The sequence below is a fragment of the Pinus tabuliformis genome, chromosome 2_2, assembly GCF_031772625.1.
Source record: "Pinus tabuliformis cultivar Carrire ecotype Pingquan chromosome 2_2, CPIR1, whole genome shotgun sequence".
NCBI classification, from domain to species: domain Eukaryota; kingdom Viridiplantae; phylum Streptophyta; class Pinopsida; order Pinales; family Pinaceae; genus Pinus; species Pinus tabuliformis.
Window position 1 is genome coordinate 800,599,233 of NC_142300.1, and position 22,465 is coordinate 800,621,697.

The following is a 22,465-nucleotide window of genomic DNA, read 5'->3' on the forward strand; positions in this document are numbered from 1 at the left end:
CCTGCATTGGGGCATTGTTGAAAACCTCGCGATTCCATCGTGCCGTAAAATGCGGAAACCCGTGGTTCCATCAAGGGCAGGACATGGAAACCCCAAGTTTCCCAGGCTTGGGTGCCAGGGCGCGACATGGAAAACCCTGAGTCTCCGCAGGCTTGGGCGCCGCCAGCTTCGGTTGTGGCACGACATGGAAACCCCAAGTTTCTCCAGGCCTGGGCGCGAGGGCGTGACTTGGAAACCCCTAGTTTCGCAGGCTTGGGCGCCGCCAGTTTTGGTCGTGGCGTGACTCAGAAACCCCAAGTTTCCCCAGGCTTGGGCGCCACTGGTTTCAGTCGGGGCGCCACATGGAAACCCCAAGTTTCCCCCGGCTTGGGCGCTGGGGCACGACATGGAAACCCCAAGTTTCCCCAGGCTTGGGCGCAACTTGTAAATCCCAAAACATTTTGCGCCGGGAAGAAACCCCAAATTTTAGGCGCGACATGGAAACCCCAATTTTTTTTCTACGCCAGGCAGAACCCTCGAATTTTAGGTGCTGGGTGGAAACCCCAAATTTTTGGCACAACATGGAAGCCCCGAATTTTAGGCGCCGGGTGGAAACCCCAAATTTTGGGCGCCGGGGCACGACATGGAAACCCCAATTTTCCCAGGCTTTAGCGCCTTTTCTGTCACGGTGTGGAAACCCCAAATTTCCCACCCCCAAGCAATGAAAAATTGCCATATGGAGGAGAGGGTTGCCCGGATTTTGTTTGTGATAAGAGCGAAGCTCTAAATCAAGGTGACCAAGGGCTGAATCTCAGTGGATCATCGCAGCAAGGCCACTCTGCCACTTACAATACCCCGTCGCGTATTTAAGTCGTCTGCAAAGGATTCTTCTCAACGACCGTTTGGAATTGAACTTCAAAGTTGCCCCGACCGAGATGCTTCACGGTCATGGTTTGCAAATGACACGGGCCCCTGGGGACGATAAAGCGACACCCCTACTGTGGGTCAAGATATAGTCAAAGAGTGACATGCACCGCTTCTAGCGTGGATTCTGACTTAGAGGCGTTCAGTCATAATCCGACACATGGTAGCTTCGCGACACTGGGTTTTCAACCAAGCGCGATGACCAATTGTGTGAATCAATGATTCCTCTCGTACTAAGTTGAATTACTATTGTGGTGTATTTCATCAGTAGGGTAAAACTAACATGTCTCACGACGGTCTAAACCCAGCTCACGTTCCCTATTGGTGGGTGAACAATCCAACACTTGGTGAATTCTGCTTCATAATGATAGGAAGAGCCGACATCGAAGGATCAAAAAGCAACGTCGCTATGAACGCTTGGCTGCCACAAGCTAGTTATCCCTGCGATAACTTTTCTGACACCTCTAGCTTCAAATTCCAAAAATCTAAAGGATTGATAGGCCATGCTTTCACGGTTTGTATTCTTACTGAAAATCAAAATCAAATGAGCTTTTACCCTTTTGTTCCACACGATATTTCTCTTCTCATTGAGCTCATCTTAGGACACCTGCGTTATCTTTTAACAGATGTGCTGCCCCAGCCAAACTCCCCACCTGACAATGTCTTCCACCTGGATCAACCCACCGAAATGTGCCTTAAGGCCAAAAACAGGGGCAGTGCCATATCTGCCCCACGGAATAAGTAAAATAACGTTAAAATTAGTGGTATTTCACTTGCGCCGAAAACGGCTCCCACTTATTCTACACCTCTCAAGTCATTTCACAAAGTCAGACTAGAGTCAAGCTCAACAGGGTCTTCTTTCCCCGCTGATTCTGCCAAGCCTGTCACACGAAATGAGTCGATCTTGCGGACAAGATAGACCTTCCTAGAATCTAATGATATCTGGTGACAAGCAAGCCAATCAAAAACTATCTTCTCTAAATATGCAATTTATAAACAAAGGCAAGCAAGTGTTTTAGGCCTACCTTGGGTCGAATGCAAGTTTGTGGAAGCCTCGCTCCTTTGACCCAAATGAGCTCCTTTGTAGTGAATCTGGAAACACAAACAAGCAAACAAATTAAACAACACCTGAAAAGCCAATATCATAAAGCATACTTATCATGATGATCAAGGAATTCATGAAACAAATGACATAAGCCAATTTGTTGAGAAAAATGGATCCGATTGTATTAATTCAAATCAAAGAAGAACTTTACAACCTGTGCCTTGATGTGGTACAAGCTCCTCCCAGGGTCCAACAAGAAGTCTCCTCTACTTTGACAAGTTTTCACTCTCTTCCCAATGAAGCCAAAAGGTATGTGATCTCTCCTCTCAAGCTTAACTAGGAAGTCTCAATTCCACCAGCATTTACCCTCAAAAATGTTCAGCTTCTAACCTCCCTAGCAACCATTCCAATGCCTTAATTTATAGTGCAATGGAGGGAAGTTACTAGGTCCTCCTTCAAAGGGATAAAGCCCTCTTTCAAAGGGATAACTCCTCTCATCAAGGGATTAGCTCCTTCTCTTTTGGGATGCATGAACCACCTAAGAGCGAACAATCCACGTCAAATTTCCTTCTAGAATCATCTAGAACTAACCCAAAGTGAGTTTTTTTAGAATAAACTTGCGCCTTTTTGAATTTCACAGGGGTCCGCACCCACTCCTTTAGGGACAGAGCGGGCAGGTTCGCAGGTATTGTGGACAGGGGGTGCAGGACCGCAGGCAACAGTGAGAGAAAGTGTGGAACCAGAGCTTTGTTGATTTTTAATGTCTTTCTCTCATTTTCAAAGCTTGACATGAAGAGATGAGGTTTGAGACTTGCTTAGGAGGATAGTATAAGTGATGATAGGCCCATATTGACTACAAATAGTCATGGTGATGATATTTTTGTGTAACAGATTGCCCCCTAAAGTGTGAAGTTTGTAGTAGATGAGGATTTCATTTATCATCTAGGAAGAGTGAAGTACTTTATCATTTCGAGGATAATCTTGTGGAGAGCCCGGTTGGAACCTGTAAAAACATTAAATGCAAAATATATATATGAGATCATATCATTGCTGAGGTAGGAATTCCCATACTCAGATCAAAACTAACTAGAAAACTAACTACTGCTCTGATATAGGAATGATATTGTAATATATCACAAGTATAGACACATGTAGACACAGTATGGATGCAGACATCTGTTTATGAATAGTCCACAGTATAATGAATACAAAATTCCTCGTAGCCTGGATGGCGGAAACTAGATCCAGGGTCTTCATTTCTACTTCCCGAAATAGTACGATTCTATCCATGCGAATGAATGTGTTGAAGTTGAACATGGTAGAAACCACTTGATTACAAGTCAATGATGTAAACTGTTAACAAGTGTGAGAGAAACCACCAGTAATGTCAATGGCTCTCAAAGTACTCAGTACAATCCATGAGATGTGAATAGATGTGTTGATGTCGAACATGTCACAGAATCCTTCGATCGAAGTTCAATGATGCAACCTATTGTCGAAGGCGAGAAACCTACCATTGAGGCATGCGGATCCCAAGGTACTGACGATTTCTAGATCATCTTTCTAGATAATGAGCTGAAGTCGATAGAAAGCGATCCATCGTAGGCAAGCCCACAACACAAAATCATAGATAAATTTTGAAGAAATTCAGTTGCAAGGACTGACTCAGGGATGGTCAAGATGGATGACAGATATTTTACAGATGAATGGCTTATTTGCACTGACCTCTTGAACACATAACGACACGGCAGATGGTTTGGTGACAATTGACCCAAAGTTAATACCTAGAAACTGGCTGAAGACTTTCAAAGTGGTTTGATAAACTGTTAGGCAAAGGATTTCCTAACCCAGGTGAATAAAAGTGTCATGTTCAAGAGTGGCTACAAAGTATGACAAACAGGCTCATTTTTCTCTCTTTTCCCCCACCATTTCTAGCAAGTACCTCTTTATTTTTGACAAGCTTGAGGAGGATAACATTTGCTTGATTATAAGCTCATCTTTCAGAAGAGTCCAACTTAGTTTAAATTCGAACCTTAAGAAGGAGTGGTTCGTTCCTGTTTGTAATTGAACAGGTCCTTTACTGTTAAATTTTAACGAGTCCAGTATAGGAGAAACTCGACGTTTTTCAATTTTAGAGAGTCTGAAAAAACTTAAGAAGACTCCAGGGTTGACCTTTTTCGTAAATTTGTGCCTCCCAAGCCCGAAAAATTATAAAATAATACCTGAGAGAACCACTTGATCATTACGACCAAGGAGTACTTTTCGTAATTAGTGCCTTTGATCTGAAAAAGGTAAAAAAGTGATCAATGACACGTCATTTTATAACCAATATCGAATTTGAAACGACAAAAATTCGGCAATCTTTTCACGTTTTTACGGTCAGGAAAAGAGCTGTAAGTGGACTATCTTTTTAGTTCCGTTTTAATGAGTTTAAAAAGAAAAAATTATCAATCTTTTCATGTTTTAGGAGTTAGAAAAGAGCTTAAAGGTGACTCTAATGTTTTTCATCGAAAATGACCGATTTCGCCTGAAAAATCCGTTATCCTGAATAAAAACTCAAACATTACTCATACCTGTGTAAAATGGATAAAAATGTTGCAAAAGTTACCTTTATAAAGTGAAACATAAACAAATTTACAATTCATTTATTCAAAAAACTTATAAAAAAGGCTTTCGTCAATTCATTTTTACCATTTGAGATTTGGGTGAGAAAATAGAGCTTTTGGTCAGAAACTTCCCATGAAGATTGCGGAAAATCCGTCCGTCAGAATCGAGTGCCGTCTCCTCCAGGTAATCCGCATCATCCTACTCTTCAATTTCATCCATTTCAAATTGTTTTTTAGGGTTTCATTCCATTTTTTAGAGGATTTTTAGGCTAGAAACCTGCGCGCAGGGGCCCGCAGGCACAACACAAGTAACCTGCAGACCCCGAATTTTTCTCAGTGGGGAAAAGTCAGGGGTCCGCACCTGCCGTGAAGGCAAGGTGTGGACCCACGCACTGTCTCTAACAGAGAGGGTGTGGTCCCCGCAGAAAGGGTTTTTAACCCTAAATTTCTCAAAATTCACCCAAAAATTTCCATTTTTAATATCCTAATTCACCTTTTTGTTGGATGTAGAGTATACATCATGCTTGATTGGTGAGAATGGGAGCATGAGGACATAGATCTTACCACCATAAATCACCAACCTTCAATCGATGCATTGAAGGCATGCAGCTTGTACAAATTCTGGGCCATACCTGGCATGAGGGCCCAGGTGGACTTCTTGTAGTGGCTGGTAGACAGGTGGAGCATACAGGACCAGTGCTTCTTCATTGGTGGTCACCAGCTCAAAATGGAGTCGGCAGACATATAATTTTTGATTGGTTTGCCTAAGAGAGGTGAAGACTTGACTCTATTCGGGACTAGGCCAGGTGGCTAGTCTGTCGATAGCCTCTGGCTAGAGTTCTGTAACAACCAGACTAGAGACAAAGGGATAGACATCAAAACCATATCCCGTCCTAAACTCATGGTGATCGCGTTTACTGTTACCAAGCTTTGTGGGAGCGCCACACTACATATAGCCACTGGATCCCAGATGCGAATGGCAGTTGACTGCTTTCGCGACACCATCTTCAATTGGTGCGATGTTGTGTTGGCTAATGTAAAAGGCCAACTGACCAGAGCCAAGAACGGACAACTGAAGACCTTTGGATATAGTGTTGTATTTGTGAGCTTTGGTCTAGAGAGGGTCCCAATGTTGGTCCCGCAACACCTCACTGTTGGAGCTGGACTTCCTCAAGAGCCCAAACTAATGCGATGGGTTGCAGTTATGGCCCATCATCCTGATGAGGGGACAGAGGTCATTCGATTCAAATATGAGTATTTCCATTGGTTGAAAAACCAGGTTTTTGCTATTCATGACTTTCCTTATGCTGGGGTATATTTTCGTGGTGACCCAGACATGGCTCTTCCACCAGGAGACCAATGGGATGACTCAGGTAAAATCATCTTCAACAGTTTCTTAATTTATTTATTTTTTGTTTTTATCTCGTCCCAAAATTGATAGTAAAAGTTTCAAATGCAGATGTGGGTCCACAGCGACTAGTCGCTCTCCGGCCTTACGAGAGGAAACAACCAGCTGTAGCGGCACCAGCCCCACAGGACGAATCAGCAGAGACCTTGGCCGAGTTGGAGAGCCATCTAGAGCATTTGACAGGAGACATTCCAGAGACAGGCATAGATGACATTCCTCTTCGACTACAACGCTATGTGATTGGGGTCCTAGGACCTTTTAGGAGGTTCCTTTGTAAGGTGGCCCGTACAATGGTTTCTTATCGAGATCATCACCAGTGATAGGATGATCGCCTATTGTAGACACATATGACATTTTTACTTTTTGTACTTATCATTTTTGCCAATCATAAGGCGTTTTTCAACCTATGATCGAGAACAATGTATATTTTGACACACTCCTATATTATACTATATCACTATTACCGGCTTATCTTGTAAAACATGTTATTGGATGTTTTTAAATTTACTTGTATGATTATTGCAAATGTCTACTTAACATTCGAGAAGCAACTACATCTGCTAATGTATTTAAAGATCTTGGAATATGTTGATATTCAATATAATCAAATTCAAGTTCCAAGAGACACACTCTCAAAAATAATCTCAATAATACTGGATTTCTAATGGCATATACTCTATTAAGCTGTAATACAACGAGTTCAGAATCTAACCTCACTATCAAACTCCGAATCCCAAATGAAATAGATTCAGATAATAACTCAATCACTGCACTATACTCTGCAATGTTGTTTTTTGTTTGACTGAGGCTTACCCCATGCATAGATACCAACTCATCAGAGGGAGAATAGATAACCCAAGTTGCGGAAGAAATGTTCCGTGTATTACAACAAGCACCATCATCAAAACCAATGTATGTTTGGAGAGGCATCAACATCTGCAATATCAAGAGTAAAACCAAGATAAGCAAGAATAATGACGAAAAACACTCTCTAAGCTAAGCACACTTTTAAAACTAAAACACACCAGCTAGAAAGAAAACTAACTTAACTAAAAATCTCCACACCCATTTTTTAAGCATAATACCTCTTCAGGTAAAGACCATTTCTAGGTTTACCTAAAGAGTCCCCGTCAAAGTCTACCAATTCATAGGCCCCTTTTGCTAGCTTTCACTTGACAACATAGGGACCATGCCACATAGGAATGAATTTTCCAGCGCCTAATTTATTATTTTCTTGATCGTATAATAAGACTAGGTCTCCTTCCGAAAAATTTTGAGGGGTCACATTTCGATCATACTGAGCTTTAATACGTTTTGCATGAGTTTTGATTGCCAATGCAGCATCACGTCGATTCTCATCTAGTTGAGCCAAGTATAACAAAAAAAATTCCTCTTCGGAAGTGGCTGGAAGTAACTCGATGGCCATTTGTAATGACGAGATTCGCATTCAATGGGTAACATAGCTTCTAGACCATAAACTAGTTGGAAGGGAGTGAACCCTGTTGACATTTTTACTAAGGTTCGATATGCCCTAAGCGCTAAAAATAGCATGTTATGCCAATTCGAACGATGAATCCCAATGATTCGTCAGATCATGATGACTAGAACTTTGTTGATGGCTTCAACCAGACCATTAGCTTGTGGATAATAAGGAGTTGAACTATCGTGACGCAAGCCAAGCTGGCCTGTAAGTTCAGTCATCATAACATTTTGAAAATGGTGCCCATGATCAGTGATAATTGCTTATGGAACACCAAACCTAGCAATTATATGATTGAACATGAAAATTGCAGCTGTTTTGCTGTCTGCCTCAAATGTAGCCATCGCCTCGGCCCACTTGGTAAAATAATCTACCGCAAGGATGATATACGCATGCCACCTGGCCAAGTGAGGGTTACATGCAATAAAATTGATACCCCATTTTGCAAACAGACCGATGGAAATTATAGGGTGGAGAGGAGCAGGTGGAGCGCGCATCTTTTGATAAAAAATTTGGCAGTTGTGGCATTTTCGGACCGCATTAATACAATATTTAAACAAAGACGACCAAAAGTAGCCAGCGCACAATATCTTTTGGGCTGTGGCATACCCAGACATATGACCGCCACACGCTCCAGAGTGATAGTCATTTAGAACCCTTTCAGCTTCCTCATGTGTTAAACAACGTCGAAAAACAGAGTTCGCCCCATGGCGATAAGAGTATCTCCAATAATTCTGAATTTTTGGGACTGGAATCGTATTTTTCAACGTTCTGACCTTGGAATTTTTGGCCAAAAGGATTGGGTCTGGAGATAAACGATGATATCCCCATACCATAGATCTAAAGTGCTGATTAGAAACAGGGATTCGTCCATAATGGGCTCCTCCGCCACAGTTTCCGTGTTGGCACGCGGGAAGTCACACATTAACTCCGCAAAAACTAAAGATTTCTTCGACTTAGACTTTTCAAATTCCAAGTCGAACTCCTGTAGGATGACAATCCATTTGGAGTACTTTCCCCCTAGCAATTGCTTGGTCAAAATATAGATCATAGGGTTGCAATCAGAAATTACTGTAGTTTTACATAGTAAAATGTAATGACGAAAACATTAGACAACTTGAATAGCTGCCAATGCCAATTTCTCCACATGTGAGTATTTTAGCTCAGTTGGATTTAAGGTTCGACTAAGGTAATATATCACATGTTCAATACTGAATTCATATTCTTGAACTAACACCATTCCAATGGTGGAATGGGAGGTAGCGAGATACAAGAAGTAGTCCTGTTTGTAGTTGGGAGGATGCAATAACGGTGCATGGGTCAATGCGTGTTTTAGTGCATCAAAAGATTTCTCAGATGTCTCATCCCAAAAGAATGGAGTATTCTATTTCAACAACCGGGTAAAACCCTTTGTAATCTCAGTGTAGGCTGGAATGAATCGACGTAAAAAGTTTGCTTTCCTTGCAAACTTTGGAGTTGGCGAAGACTCAAAGGAGGAGGCAATTTGACAATAGCTTCGACCTTCGAGGGATCGATACGAATGCGGAATTTCGAAACAAAAAACCCCAGCAACCCACTCGTTTCTATACAGAAAACACACTTGTGTGGATTCAACCTAATCTGATAATGCCTACACCTCATAAATATTGCTTGTAAATGGATGAGATGATCAGCTCAATGTAATGAATGAGCAGGAAAATCATCAAGATAGGGTTGCACAATGTGCTTGATGTCATGAAACACATAAGACATGGCCCTTTGAAAAGTTTCCCCGGTGTTCTTGAGCCCAAAAGGTAATTTGCAATAAGCAAATGTCCCCCATGGACAAATGAAAGCCGTTTTTGGTTGATCGGCAGGTAGAATATTGATTTGATTGTATCCGGAAAAACCATCCATGAAGGAGAATATTTCGCTGCCGGCACAATAATCAATGATTTGATCGATATATGGAGTTGGGTAATTGTCTTTTGGACAAGCTCGATTAATATCCCTATAATCGATACATATTCTTATTGTCCCTTGCTTTTTGTTAACAAGAACAATATTCGATACCCAATCCGTTAACGGAATCGGATAAATGAAACCTGCTTTGAGTAATTTTTCAACTTCTGCTTTAATAGCAGCAACTTTTCTTGGGTGAATCTGACGCAAACATTGTCGGACGGGTTTAGCACCCGGGTAAGTTTTAATTTCATGAACAATAATTGCGGGGTCAATGTCTAGTCAATTTAATGTCTTAAATTGCTCTACATAAATTATCAATCCGGGTATCGTAAACTGATGAAGTGTGGTGCACTATATGTGCTTAGTTAACCTTTCTCTTACTTCGTTGTTTTATAGTTTATGTTGTTTTTGGAGTTTTGTTCTTGTTGCTTTTCTAAGGTCTTAAGAATACTTTTAAAGGACAAGTATGGATAAAGATTTCAAGACAAGGCCTATGTCCTTAATGGTAACTTCCAAAACTTAGCACTTCAAAAGAACTTAAAACATGTTATTGATGGAGTTAGTATTTAAACAAAAGTGTAAATATACAACTAGTTCAATCAAAATAAAATGCAATAATCAAATAATGAGAGAATGACTATGAGACCCAGTATCCTTGCTGCTTCAGCAAAAGGACAATATGATTCTATCACGTCATTAGTTCATTAAAAGGCTATGTGCATCACTAATCTACAATCAACTTGAAAGCAATTTATGTACAATAATATACATGTTAAAAAGAAAATAAAATGCAGGAAATCAAACTGTACATTATAATACATGAAAATCAGAAAAAGAAATACAAGAAATTAAAGTGACAACTATACAAGGCAGGGCCCCCCTACTACCTATGAAATCAAATGCTTAAAGGAAAATAAAGACATCAAATAAAGAACTAATGACATCGGCCCAGTATCTATGCTGTTGATTTAAAATGAAAATGGAATGTGAAATCTAAGTGACACTACATAAAGGAGACAAATCACACTACTTTAACCTTTTCTTAACCTTTTTGCCTTTCAGCTAGATTTATCATGTGATAACAGTTATGAACAAGTCAGCAATGTGAGTCTTAAAGCAAACTAAACCAAGTTGTACTAAGTGATATTTTAGCCCCAATAAAGTTATTTGATTATGGAAAAAGAACCATCAATAGATGAACAACTTGATATCTAAGAGCAAAAGTAAAGTGCAAGTTAAAGAAATGCTACTAATGAAAATCAAACTACAGAAAAATAAAGGTCAGCAACATAGACAAGATGATCACACATGCCACTAGTCATGAAATCAAAGCAAAATTAAACACACTTGCATGAATTAAAATTGCATGAATGAGAAATCTAATCTACCTTACATTCTACAAAGCAATATTTACAAAATGAAATCTACTCTACTTACATCCTAATATGCTCCATGACATCTACTTCACATCTCCTTCCATGTTGAGAACATCAAAGCTTTATTCAATTTCTTCAAAAGTACAAAGTACAAAAGCTTTCAAAAGCCATGGGACTAACAAGCTAAAAGGACTAAGAAAAGACTAAAAGGGAAGACTAAAAGACTAACAAATGAAGGAGAGAGATCTCCTATTTATACAAAAAGATGAGAGCCATCTCATTAATGAGAATCCATGAATCTCTCCCTCTACCTCTAGAGTCCTAATCAAAATAGGAACTGATAAGACACATGTCTTCTTAGAGTTACAATACAATTAGGAGATGTGACACATATCCTCATGATCCCATGATTCTTTCCAACCAAATTCGAATTTGGCCTTAGAGTGCCACATAAGGGTGTTCTAGAAGTCTCCTTTCAACCTACACATGTCAACAACCTCAACCCATTTGTTAGGTATAAGCATATGCACATTATTTTCTAATGTTTAACCAAAAATTCACTTAAAAGGCTTAGAAATAATAAAGATTGGAAAAACATAAAGGTGGCCCAATGATAATGAAAGTGGGATGAATGCGGTGACATAGTAGTGAAATGGAGGTGAAATGGAGGTGATATAATGGACATAATAGTGAAAGTGTAATGCAAATGAATGACATTTTCAAGACTCAACATACCCCCCAACTGAAGTTATTGCATGTCCTCACGCAATATATATTACATTAACTCTTTTGATCCTTGAGCTTTGGCTTAACTTTGCATGATATCATTTGATAACTTCATATTTCTGCAAAGTGTTTTACTTGAATTGCAACATGGTTGGTTCTTGTGTTACAACCATTTTTTTTTTTTTGTTGCCTTCTACTTTGATATTTGAACTTTGCATAATGATATTTTGATTATTGTTGCAAATTATATCTTTATTGGATTACATGATGGTTGGTTCTTGTGTGACAACCATGATTTTGTTTGTATCCAATTTATCCTGTAAGCACTTTTTCAAAAGCCATTGTATGCTCATAATAGCGATGTAATAATTAATATATGTTGGAAGTATGTGAGCTCTTGAATATGATATGGACATGGCAAGATATGAATATGAATGTATTCCCCCCCCCCCCAACTGATGGTATTGGCAACTTTATGAAGTGAGGAAGAGAAATGTTTTTCCAACAATTATCATTCTAGCTTTTTATGGAATTCTATGGTTAAAAGTTAGAAAAATCCGTACCTTCATTTACCCTTTGGAATGGATGAGTTGTATGTGTGGTGGCTGAAAACTTCTGATCATTTTCTTCTTCAAGTGGCTGATCAAGAGGAGTCATGGATAGAGAGATAAGATGACTTTTTATTGCTTCTACTAAAACTTGTTGAATCTGCTCCAAAATGCTGAAAATAATAGTCTTCATGTCTTCAAAACTCATTGGCACAATTCCTACTATGTGAAAAGATGTTCTGATGTCGAACATAGTAGGAAATTGTTGGCTTAGTGGCCATTAATGGATGCCACTAGTCAACACGAGAACTCTCACCATTGATGACAATGAGAGTCAAGATGCCCAAACACATCTTGCTAGGTACGAATGAATTTGCTGATGTCGAGTCACCTAGAAGATCTAACGAACAAGGGACATTAATGTATTCCCATTGTTTGTCAATATGAGGACTTGCCATTAAGGCATGCAAGCCTCAAGGTGTTTTTACAAAGAACTTAGACTCAAAGGACTATGGACTCAATAATTTGCATTGAAGCAGGGATTATTTGTGGAATGAAAATGACAAGGAATGGAAAATGAAAATGGAAAATGGCAATGGAGAACAGAAATGGCAATGGCAATAAGCATGTGAATGAGCCTCTTGCTTTTATTTGTGGGTTATGAATGGACAAAAAGAGATGGAAAGTGTATGTGAATGTAAATGGAAAATATGGAGTGGAATGAGGTGAATGGTTTATTATGAAGTATGGATGTGATGGATGGATGTGATGGAGACAATAGTATCTGAAAGTTTTTCAAGTGTTTGGATCTGATTTTGCATCAACATATTTCCTCTTTGTTGCTGATCATCCTCTTATGAAACAAATTGGTCTCTTAGAGAGACACCATTCTCTTGTAGTCATTTGTCCTTCCTCCTGGAACCTGCAAAAAAACTAATACTTCTTCTGCAATGGAATGTAAGATTATCAAAGGATAGAGGTGATCAATCTCTCTAGTTATGATATTTACACACAAAACTAAGAATTTGTATTAATGAAACAAGTTCTCAAAGGAAAAATCAAAAGAATTTATACCTGCTTTGGAATTAGTGCCTCAAGTTGATGTTGCTTCTTTTCAGCAATTTATTTCATTATTTGCCATTTCAAACTCTAATGATATATTTCTCACTGTATAGATCTTGTTGAGATCTTTCCAATGGTACTTAAATCATCAAAATCTGATTTTGTATGAGAAAGATAGGCTGATTTGAACAATGAGGTTTTTCTGGCTGCGGAATTGGGGAACAGATCTGTAGCTAAAAATCTTGAATAAAAAGTTAGCCATTCATCTTTTATTATCAGTCCAAAATTAATCAATACCTTCAGAAAAGTGAGAAAATAACTTGTTCATTTCATTGATTCAAAATTATTATTTTTTCTTGACATGCAGCGACTCAGTGTGGCGACTCAGTGTGGCGACTTTGTGATAACACACAATTTGACTTCCCTTTGACCGGGGTCTTTTTCATCAAATTTGATTGAATGAATAGGACACCATCCATGTACTGACATTTCCCTAGCTACCCATGTGACTTGTTTTTCTTGATGACACCTGCAACCTAGAGTTTAACAAAACAGCTGCGGAATCTGGGATTGGCCGCGGAAACGCTGTATTGGCTGCGGAAACGCTGTATTGGCTGCGGAAAGTGAAGAGTGTAGAAAGTGCTGTCAAATGGAGTGGCTGTGTGCGTGGAAGAGAAAAAAATGTGCCCATTCAAGACAACTAACTTTACTAGTGCAATTCACGGTTCAGGCTGTCAGTGGAATAGCCGTACTGTAATACGAGGTAATACAGGTAGAAAATGGAACCGTGGAGTTTGAAACAGAGCTGAGGGGTTTAAAACAGAGACGTGAAGTTTACAGCAAAACGAGAGCGGAAATAGTGTGAAGAAGTGAAAGACAAGCATGAGAATGAGTTCAAATGCGTGTGAGAATGGAGTGAAATAACGGCCAAATCCCTTGGAGTCGGATGGCTTTCATACACGTTTCAGTTTTTGGCTGTGGAGATCGTGGTGGAGAAGAGACCTAAAAATATTTTCCTCTCATGCATTCAATGAAACGGTGGGTGACCTGGCAGCCAAGGAAATTGGATCTGAGCAGATTTCTGAAGAAATTGGAATGTGGCCGCAACTGTTTAAAAAAACACTGTTTTTTTCACACGCGGAAGGCAAAAAGAGGCTCCAAAGAACCGAGGATTTATCCCAGACCGCCACGAAGTTTCTCAAACAGTTTTTGGGTTATCTAATTAACCCATCTGGAAAAAAAACCCATGTTTTAGTTTTTTGAAATTCGCCTCCATTTGGGCAAATCGAGCGTTTTAAATTTGACGTTTTTCAGCTGTTTATGTTTTCTGAGTTATCAATTTTTTTCTGTTCTGAATTGTTGCATTCGGCCTTTGAAATGGTGGTTTTATTAGAACCTCACGCCATGCAGCATTATCGACATCAACAGGTCTCTCTCCAACCACATCAGCAGCTTAGCCAGAACACAAACACCAGGTTACTTTATTACAGCTTAAGCATTGCCAGTTAACATGCCAGCTACGATTAGATATCGTGCAACTTCCACTTTCCCGGTCTAAAGCAAGCTCCAGTTATATCTCTAGCAACCTAAGCGTCGCCAGTCAAGTGCGGGTGGGAGAAAAGACCAGTAGCCAGCAAAGGAAGCAGCTATAGCCATGTTTCATAAGTTGATAGTAGCATCGAGCATAGAGAGAGTCAAAAAGACCGTCAAGATATTCAAAGAGGCTGCTGCTAATATAAAGCAGATCCAGAATTCGATTCAATAGTTGGGTCAGCGATGGAGATAAGAGGCGGAGGTGCAATCATCAAAAGTCCAAACATTCCCACTACCAACGACAATTGACAATTCTGCCAATTTTTTTTTTTTGTCTACTCATCAAACAAACCAAAAAAAAAACACATGTATATGGAAAAACAGTATGCAATGTTATTGCATACCACTGCTCTCTCTCTAATTTTAGAGCCTACACAAAGATGAAATTGATTTGATGCTGCTGTTTGCAAGAGACATGAAAAAAAAAAACTAAAGGGAACGTAATGCTTTTGCAGGTTCGTTTTAAGGCCAAAGCTTGATCAGGGAGGCAGATTTTCTATTGAAGCCACAGCGAAAACTAGAAATGGAGATAGCCATAGATTGCTTTTCTCTTTTTTTTCTTTGAAATTGTAAAATTTTATAAAAAGGATTAATGATTTTCAATTTCAGGCAACAAATACTTCAAGAAAAGCATGCTAAAAACATGACTTTGACTGAGGTCTTAGGCTAGTTTTTCATCGATCTGAGTTGGGTGACTAGGATAGGATCCATTTCAGGACGATTCTGGAGATGCCCATGTGGTCGGTTTTTTCATTGGATGCCTGTAACCTGCTAAACCTTGAAACAGCTGCGAAATTCTCAGCTAGCTGCGGAATCAGGGCAATTTCCGCAGCTAAGTTGCAAAACCTTATTAAAACAGGATACAGTGTTTTGAAGACCACTACAAACCATAACCAGACAATTTTGGACAATTTGAACCTATCAAAGCAGTTGAGTTTCATTTTTTTATTCTTTTTTCATTTTTTTTTTATTAAATCAATTGAAATGATGAAGTTTATTTTGTCTCCTATCTTTTTTTTTTTTTTTTTTAAACAATTCTTTTTCTGATCCTTCAGATCACACAAAGTGCAGGAGGAGATCATACTTAAGAATTATTATTTTTCCTTTTTTACTTAACAATCCTTTTTCTGATCCTCTAGATCACACAAAGTGCAAGAGGAGAGCATACTCAAGAATTGTTAATAATTTTTTTCAGATGTAAGAAATAAGGTCTCCTAATTACACTTCCCCGGCAACGGCGCCAAAATGTCTAGTCAATTTAATGTCTTAAATTGCTCTACATAAATTATCAATCCGGGTATCGTAAACTGATGAAGTGTGGTGCACTATATGTGCTTAGTTAACCTTTCTCTTACTTCGTTGTTTTATAGTTTATGTTGTTTTTGGGGTTTTGTTCTTGTTGGTTTTCTAAGGTCTTAAGAATACTTTTAAAGGACAAGTATGGATAAAGATTTCAAGACAAGGCCTATGTCCTTAATGGTAACTTCCAAAACTTAGCACTTCAAAAGAACTTAAAACATGTTATTGATGGAGTTAGTATTTAAACAAAAGTGTAAATATACAACTAGTTCAATCAAAATAAAATGCAATAATCAAATAATGAGAGAATAACTATGAGACCCAGTATCCTTGCTGCTTCAGCAAAAGGACAAGATGATTCTATCACGTCATTAGTTCATTAAAAGGCTATGTGCATCACTAATCTACAATCAACTTGAAAGCAATTTATGTACAATAATATACATGTTAAAAAGAAAATAAAATGCAGTAATTCAAACTGTACATTAATATACATGAAAATCAGAAAAAGAAATACAAGAAATTAAAGTGACAACTATACAAGGCAGGGGCCCCCTACTACCTATGAAATCAAATGCTTAAAGGAAAATAAAGACATCAAATAAAGAACTAATGACATCGGCCCAGTATCTATGCTGTTGATTTAAAATGAAAATGAAATGTGAAATCTAAGTGACACTACATAAAGGAGACAAATCACACTACTTTAACCTTTTCTTAACCTTTTTGCCTTTCAGTTAGATTTATCATGTGATAATAGTTATGAACAAGTCAGCAATGTGAGTCTTAAAGCAAACTAAACCAAGTTGTACTAAGTGATATTTTGGCCCCAATAAAGTTATTTGATTATGGAAAAAGAACCATCAATAGATGAACAACTTGATATCTAAGAGCAAAAGTAAAGTGCAAGTTAAAGAAATGCTACTAATGAAAATCAAACTACAGAAAAATAAAGGTCAGCAACATAGACAAGATGATCACACATGCCACTAGTCATGAAATCAAAGCAAAATTAAACACACTTGCATGAATTAAAATTGCATGAATGAGAAATCTAATCTACCTTACATTCTACAAAGCAATATTTACAAAATGAAATATACTCTACTTACATCCTAATATGCTCCATGACATCTACTTCACATCTCCTTCCATGTTGAGAACATCAAAGCTTTATTCAATTTCTTCAAAAGTTCAAAGTACAAAAGCTTTCAAAATCCATGGGACTAACAAGCTAAAAGGACTAAGAAAAGACTAAAAGGGAAGACTAAAAGACTAACAAATGAAGGAGAGAGATCTCCTATTTATACAAAAAGATGAGAGCCATCTCATTAATGAGAATCCATGAATCTCTCCCTCTACCTCTAGAGTCCTAATCAAAATAGGAACTGATAAGACACATGTCTTCTTAGAGTTACAATACAATTAGGAGATGTGACACATATCCTCATGATCCCATGATTCTTTCCAACCAAATTCGAATTTGGCCTTAGAGTGCCACATAAGGGTGTTCTAGAAGTCTCCTTTCAACCTACACATGTCAACAACCTCAACCCATTTGTTAGGTATAAGCATATGCACATTATTTTCTAATGTTTAACCACAAATTCACTTAAAATGCTTAGAAATAATAAAGATTGGAAAAACATAAAGGTGGCCCAATGATAATGAAAGTGGGATGAATGTGGTGACATAGTAGTGAAATGGAGGTGAAATGGAGGTGATATAATGGACATAATAGTGAAAGTGTAATGCAAATGAATGACATTTTCAAGACTCAACAGTCAATTCCTGGCATTTCCTCATATGACCAGGCAAACACGTCGCGGAATTCTTGAAATAGGGCCTTATATATTTGAATTTCATCTTCCGTACACGAGGCACCTATATGAATGTTTTCAACAATTCCAGGCTTAACTGAAATATCAATAGGAATAGTTCGAGAAATGTTTCCCAAATTTAACTCTAAATCAGGATTTTTCATTGGATTCTAAGGTTCCTTGACATATTCAGTCGTAAAAATTGATGAAAAATCATTTTCAAAATGATCACTCTCGGGTAAAAACGAAGATCTATGATGAAGATCTTCCCATGGTAAATCATCGACACATAGGATTTCAGAAATTTGCTCATAAGTGTGAACAAGTTCGGAAAACGTTGTTGAATCTGAGTTTGATGTGAAAATTGATTCCTCATGGACCACATTCATTAAGTCAATTTTGGTTGAAGATGGGTCGGAAAACGACTGCACGGCCTAATACGCAATCTCATATGGACTCAAAGGCATAACATCACCAAATGAGTCTATCTCAGATTCGGAAGGTACAATCCAAGGATCATCATAAACAATGGTGTCTAACGAAATAATAAGAATGGCTGCAGTAGAAGATGATGCGTTGATAGGAGGAAAAGGAAAAGTTCCCAGTAAACCAGCATCTTTAACTAGTCCTACTCCAACATCATTATACGGGATAGTCGTTTTGCCGACATGTTGAATACTTTCAGAAGAGGTTGGGTCTGATGAAAAGTAAGTCAGCTGGTCTATAGTTACGATCTTTCCATTATGAGGAAAATTTATAAGCCGAAAGACCGATGAAACGACAATTGTCATAGCGTAAGACCAACTACAACCCAAGAGAAAGTTGTAATCTAGAGGGGCATCAACCACCTCCACATCTAGATTAACAGTTTTTCCTTCAACCCCTATAGGTAGATCCTGTAGAATGCCAAAAATATGAAACCCACGGCCATCAAAGAGCTTTAGAATCATCGGGGATTGATTTAGCAAAGGAGAACCAAGAGATCTCCAACACTGTATCGACATAATACACGTTGAGGCTCCCTCATCAATCACAGTCCTATAAATAGGTCTGTTTTTAACTAACACTGGGATCTGGAAAGCCATTTGATGAGGTAGGTGTGGTGTACTATTTTCTAGATCGAAAATTATAAGGTTCGAGTCCTGAACGTCAACAGCTCCTATAGCCAACAATAGTAATTTACGTTGTGCTGGACATGATTGCAACACTTCCAAAGCCGACATTGCTAAAGGTGAAACAGCCAAATCTTCAACAGTGTTATAGTTCTGAGCCACTCTCGGATTTGGATTGAAAGTTGACTTTCGAAGTATACCCTTGGTGGGAAGTTTGATTACTAAGTCTGGATTAGGTTTCTCGATCTGTAGCGGATTGGAACCGGGAGCTGAGGTTGATGGGTTAGAATGAAAAGATTCTGCTTCTTTACCATCAACAGGACTTTTACTTCCATAATCATGCGATCGAGTCGCAATCCTAACATTGGACATCATCAGTATGGGTTCTTCATTGGCATTTGAGGAAGAACCTATCATCTTACTGTCTTGACATGGAAAAGGATCCTTCAAAACAGCAGGCATTTGGGAACCTTTGACAATTTTCACAACCTCTGCACGTTGAGGGCAGTCTCTTGTAAAATTCTCTTCATCACAAATGAGACAAGGATAACAAGGTTTGCGTTTCTCATCATTTGATTCCACTTTTTCTGGTTCCTCTTTCGAATTTTTATCTATTTTATTTTTCTTCTTCCCTTTCTTCTTACTGCCGGATTTTGATTTGGCTGTAGATGACTCTACAACATGAATATCGGCGGAAATTTCTATGGAAGAATCTCTTATCGGGGAATCTGGCAAGGTTATGGTAGGAGAAGAATTCTTGGGAGACTTCTTCTTACTTTTGGTATTAACCGTACCAGTCATACCATCAGCGGCATGAGACCCTAAAGGAGCTGCAGCGATTTGATTTTGCTTGGGAAGATCGGGGATTTTCTTGTGTAACGTACCTGACTGCGTATAAACTAAGTCAAGGTACTGAGCTTGAGCAATTACTTGCTCCTTAGTAACGACTCTGGCCTTAGCTACATCCTCAGTGATCTTTGGCAATAAAGATTTTACAAACCATTCAGCTAAGATCTGATCTAGAATAAAAACCTTCATTAAACATCGTTGACGTCTCCATTCATTAATGTGATCTAAAATGTAAGTGGACGTCGACTGCTTTAATGAACTTACTAATTCCGTGCCATTGTCATATCTGACAGGCAACTGAAAATGAGTTAAAAACGAAGTAGCTAACTGACTAAAGTTATAAAAAGTGGCTCGCAGTAACTCAATGTGCCACTTGGCTGCAAGACCAATCAGAGTGCGCTGGAAAAGCCTTAAATGGATTGAATCATCTGAAATGGAATTAGACACACACCAGAGGTGATAAGTCAACACATGGTTCGACGGGTCCTCTCCTGATTTGCCTTCAAACTTAGGAATATCACTAGGCAACTTATTCGGCATTGGTGGCCAAAATGGAAGATAGTTAATGGGATCGTTCATAAGGCGTGACAAGTTAGGCAAGTCCAAAGTTGCGATAAACAGTAACTGATGGTTAGGATCCCTAAAACTCTGGGTCATGAGACCAGCCCCAGGAGGAGGATATCCAGGATAACTAGGAATTGGAATTGCATTTGGGATATTGTATCCTCCTGGAAAACTAGGATTAACTGGACTGTACTGGGGTTGTTGAGGTTGTTGATATGTATACCTAGGGTACGGTTGATACTGATAGATTGGCTGCTGCACAGCAGGACCGAATTGGTACTGTCCCTGGTACGGTTGATAAGTAAATTGAGGTTGACTTGTGACAACCGTACTTGAACCAGGTTGTCCTACAGGCATCTGAACCGAAGTTTGAATTGTGGATCCAGACTGAGGTAAAGATGTCTGAGGAGTTTATACAGGAACATTAGAAACCGGAGCTGTCGATACTCCAGAAGTAGGTGGGGTAGATTGAACAGATGTTGCAACAGTTGTAATAGCCATTTGAGGCGGAGTACGAGGCATACTAGGCCCAGGCTGAGAAACTACAAAAGGTATAGAAGTTTGAATAGTAGATTGGACAGGTTGCTGGGGTGAACCAGAAACTAAGGGTTGTCCAGTTTGAGATGACAACTGTACATTCGGTTGAAAGACCTATTGAGTTTGAGATGGATCCCACACTAAGTTCATTCCGAGGTATGGACCCATAACAGGTTGAGAATATTGAGGACCATAACCGGGTTGAGGGTGGGGTTGATAATTCAGAGGTACATTTCCAGTTCCTTGAACATATGATTGACCGAAAGGTGGTTGGAAACCTTGGTTCGAGTACTGACCTTGGGGTTGATAACCCCGAGGCACATACTGATACTGGGGTTGACCTTGAGGTACATATTGATACTTCAGTTGACCCTGAGGTACATATTGAGTCTAGGGTTAACCTTGAGGAACATACTGTCCTGTAGGTATGTACTGTCCTTGAGGTTGCCCCCCAGGCACAAATTTGGTACCTTGAGGTTGCCCCCCAGGCGATAATTGAGGATTTTGAGGCTGCCCCCCAGGCGGTAACTGGCCACCTTGAGGTTGAGGATTAGGAATAGTACCTGACATCATGTGAATATCTTCTACACTCAACGGCTTAGTACCATTATTTCCAGTTAATAAACCTTGTTCAATGGGTTGAGGAGATGCTCCCGAAAAAGTACCAGTAAGTGACTGATACCCAGAGGGAACAGAAGTACCGCCGTACAAAAAAGATTCTAGAGATTGAGAAAACATGGAGGATTGACTTGACATATTTAACGGAGGATAGTAACCCCTAGGTGTTGGGTGATAACGAATACGAGGTGGTGAAAAACTTAGTCCAGGTTTTCCAAAAGGTTAGTCAATGAAAGATACCAAGCACTGCTCCTAGGTGGACTATAAAAGATTGATTCATGCTCCCTAAGTTCTATAACAGGTTGATTTTCAGGGATAGGGATGCCTACTTCTTCTTTTGGTGTAGCAAGTTCTTCAATAGCTATAAGTCCAGAAGGAAGATTTTGGGTAATTATTCTTTCTACCCTGGGTGAACTAGGACCACTAGAAGTTGGAGAGGTAAACCCGATGCTGGAGTAGCAACAAATTCACTTTTAGGTTTGGATATTTCAGGTTCCTCACCTAAATCACTAGTAGATGAAAAGCTACCAGTAATTTCAGAAACCGACACAGACTATGGATTATAATCTGCTACTAAAGCTTGAAAATCAGGATGTACCACCAAAGAATACTCTCCTTCTTCAGGTGACCCAACTCTACTGTCTCTAGGAGTTACGAGGACTCTTAACCCTTCAGGATGGCTCGGTGAAAACTCAGGAGGTTGGCCCTAAAATTCTACGAGACTTCCTCGGTAATTCAACCACGATTAAATATTTTAACTACTTCACACGCAAACAAAGTAAAATCTCAATGAAAACTACCTAAAGCCTCTAAAGAACCAAACAAATTTGAATCACACGCCTAAAGAATCTAGGAGATCAAACCACACACAAATAGTAACTTTCCATACTAAAAACACTAGTTGGTGATGAAACCCAACGTCGTAGAGTTTAATACAAAAAATGGCGGTTGGAATAGTTACCCCAGCAACCTGCT

The 22,465-nt window shown here is 39.2% G+C and overlaps 1 pseudogene; it reads right to left on the reverse strand.

Annotated features, from left to right (window-relative positions):
- Positions 1 to 764: 764 nt before the first annotated feature.
- Positions 765 to 1,778, reverse strand: LOC149195172 (25S ribosomal RNA; annotated as a pseudogene).
- Positions 1,779 to 22,465: the final 20,687 nt, after the last annotated feature.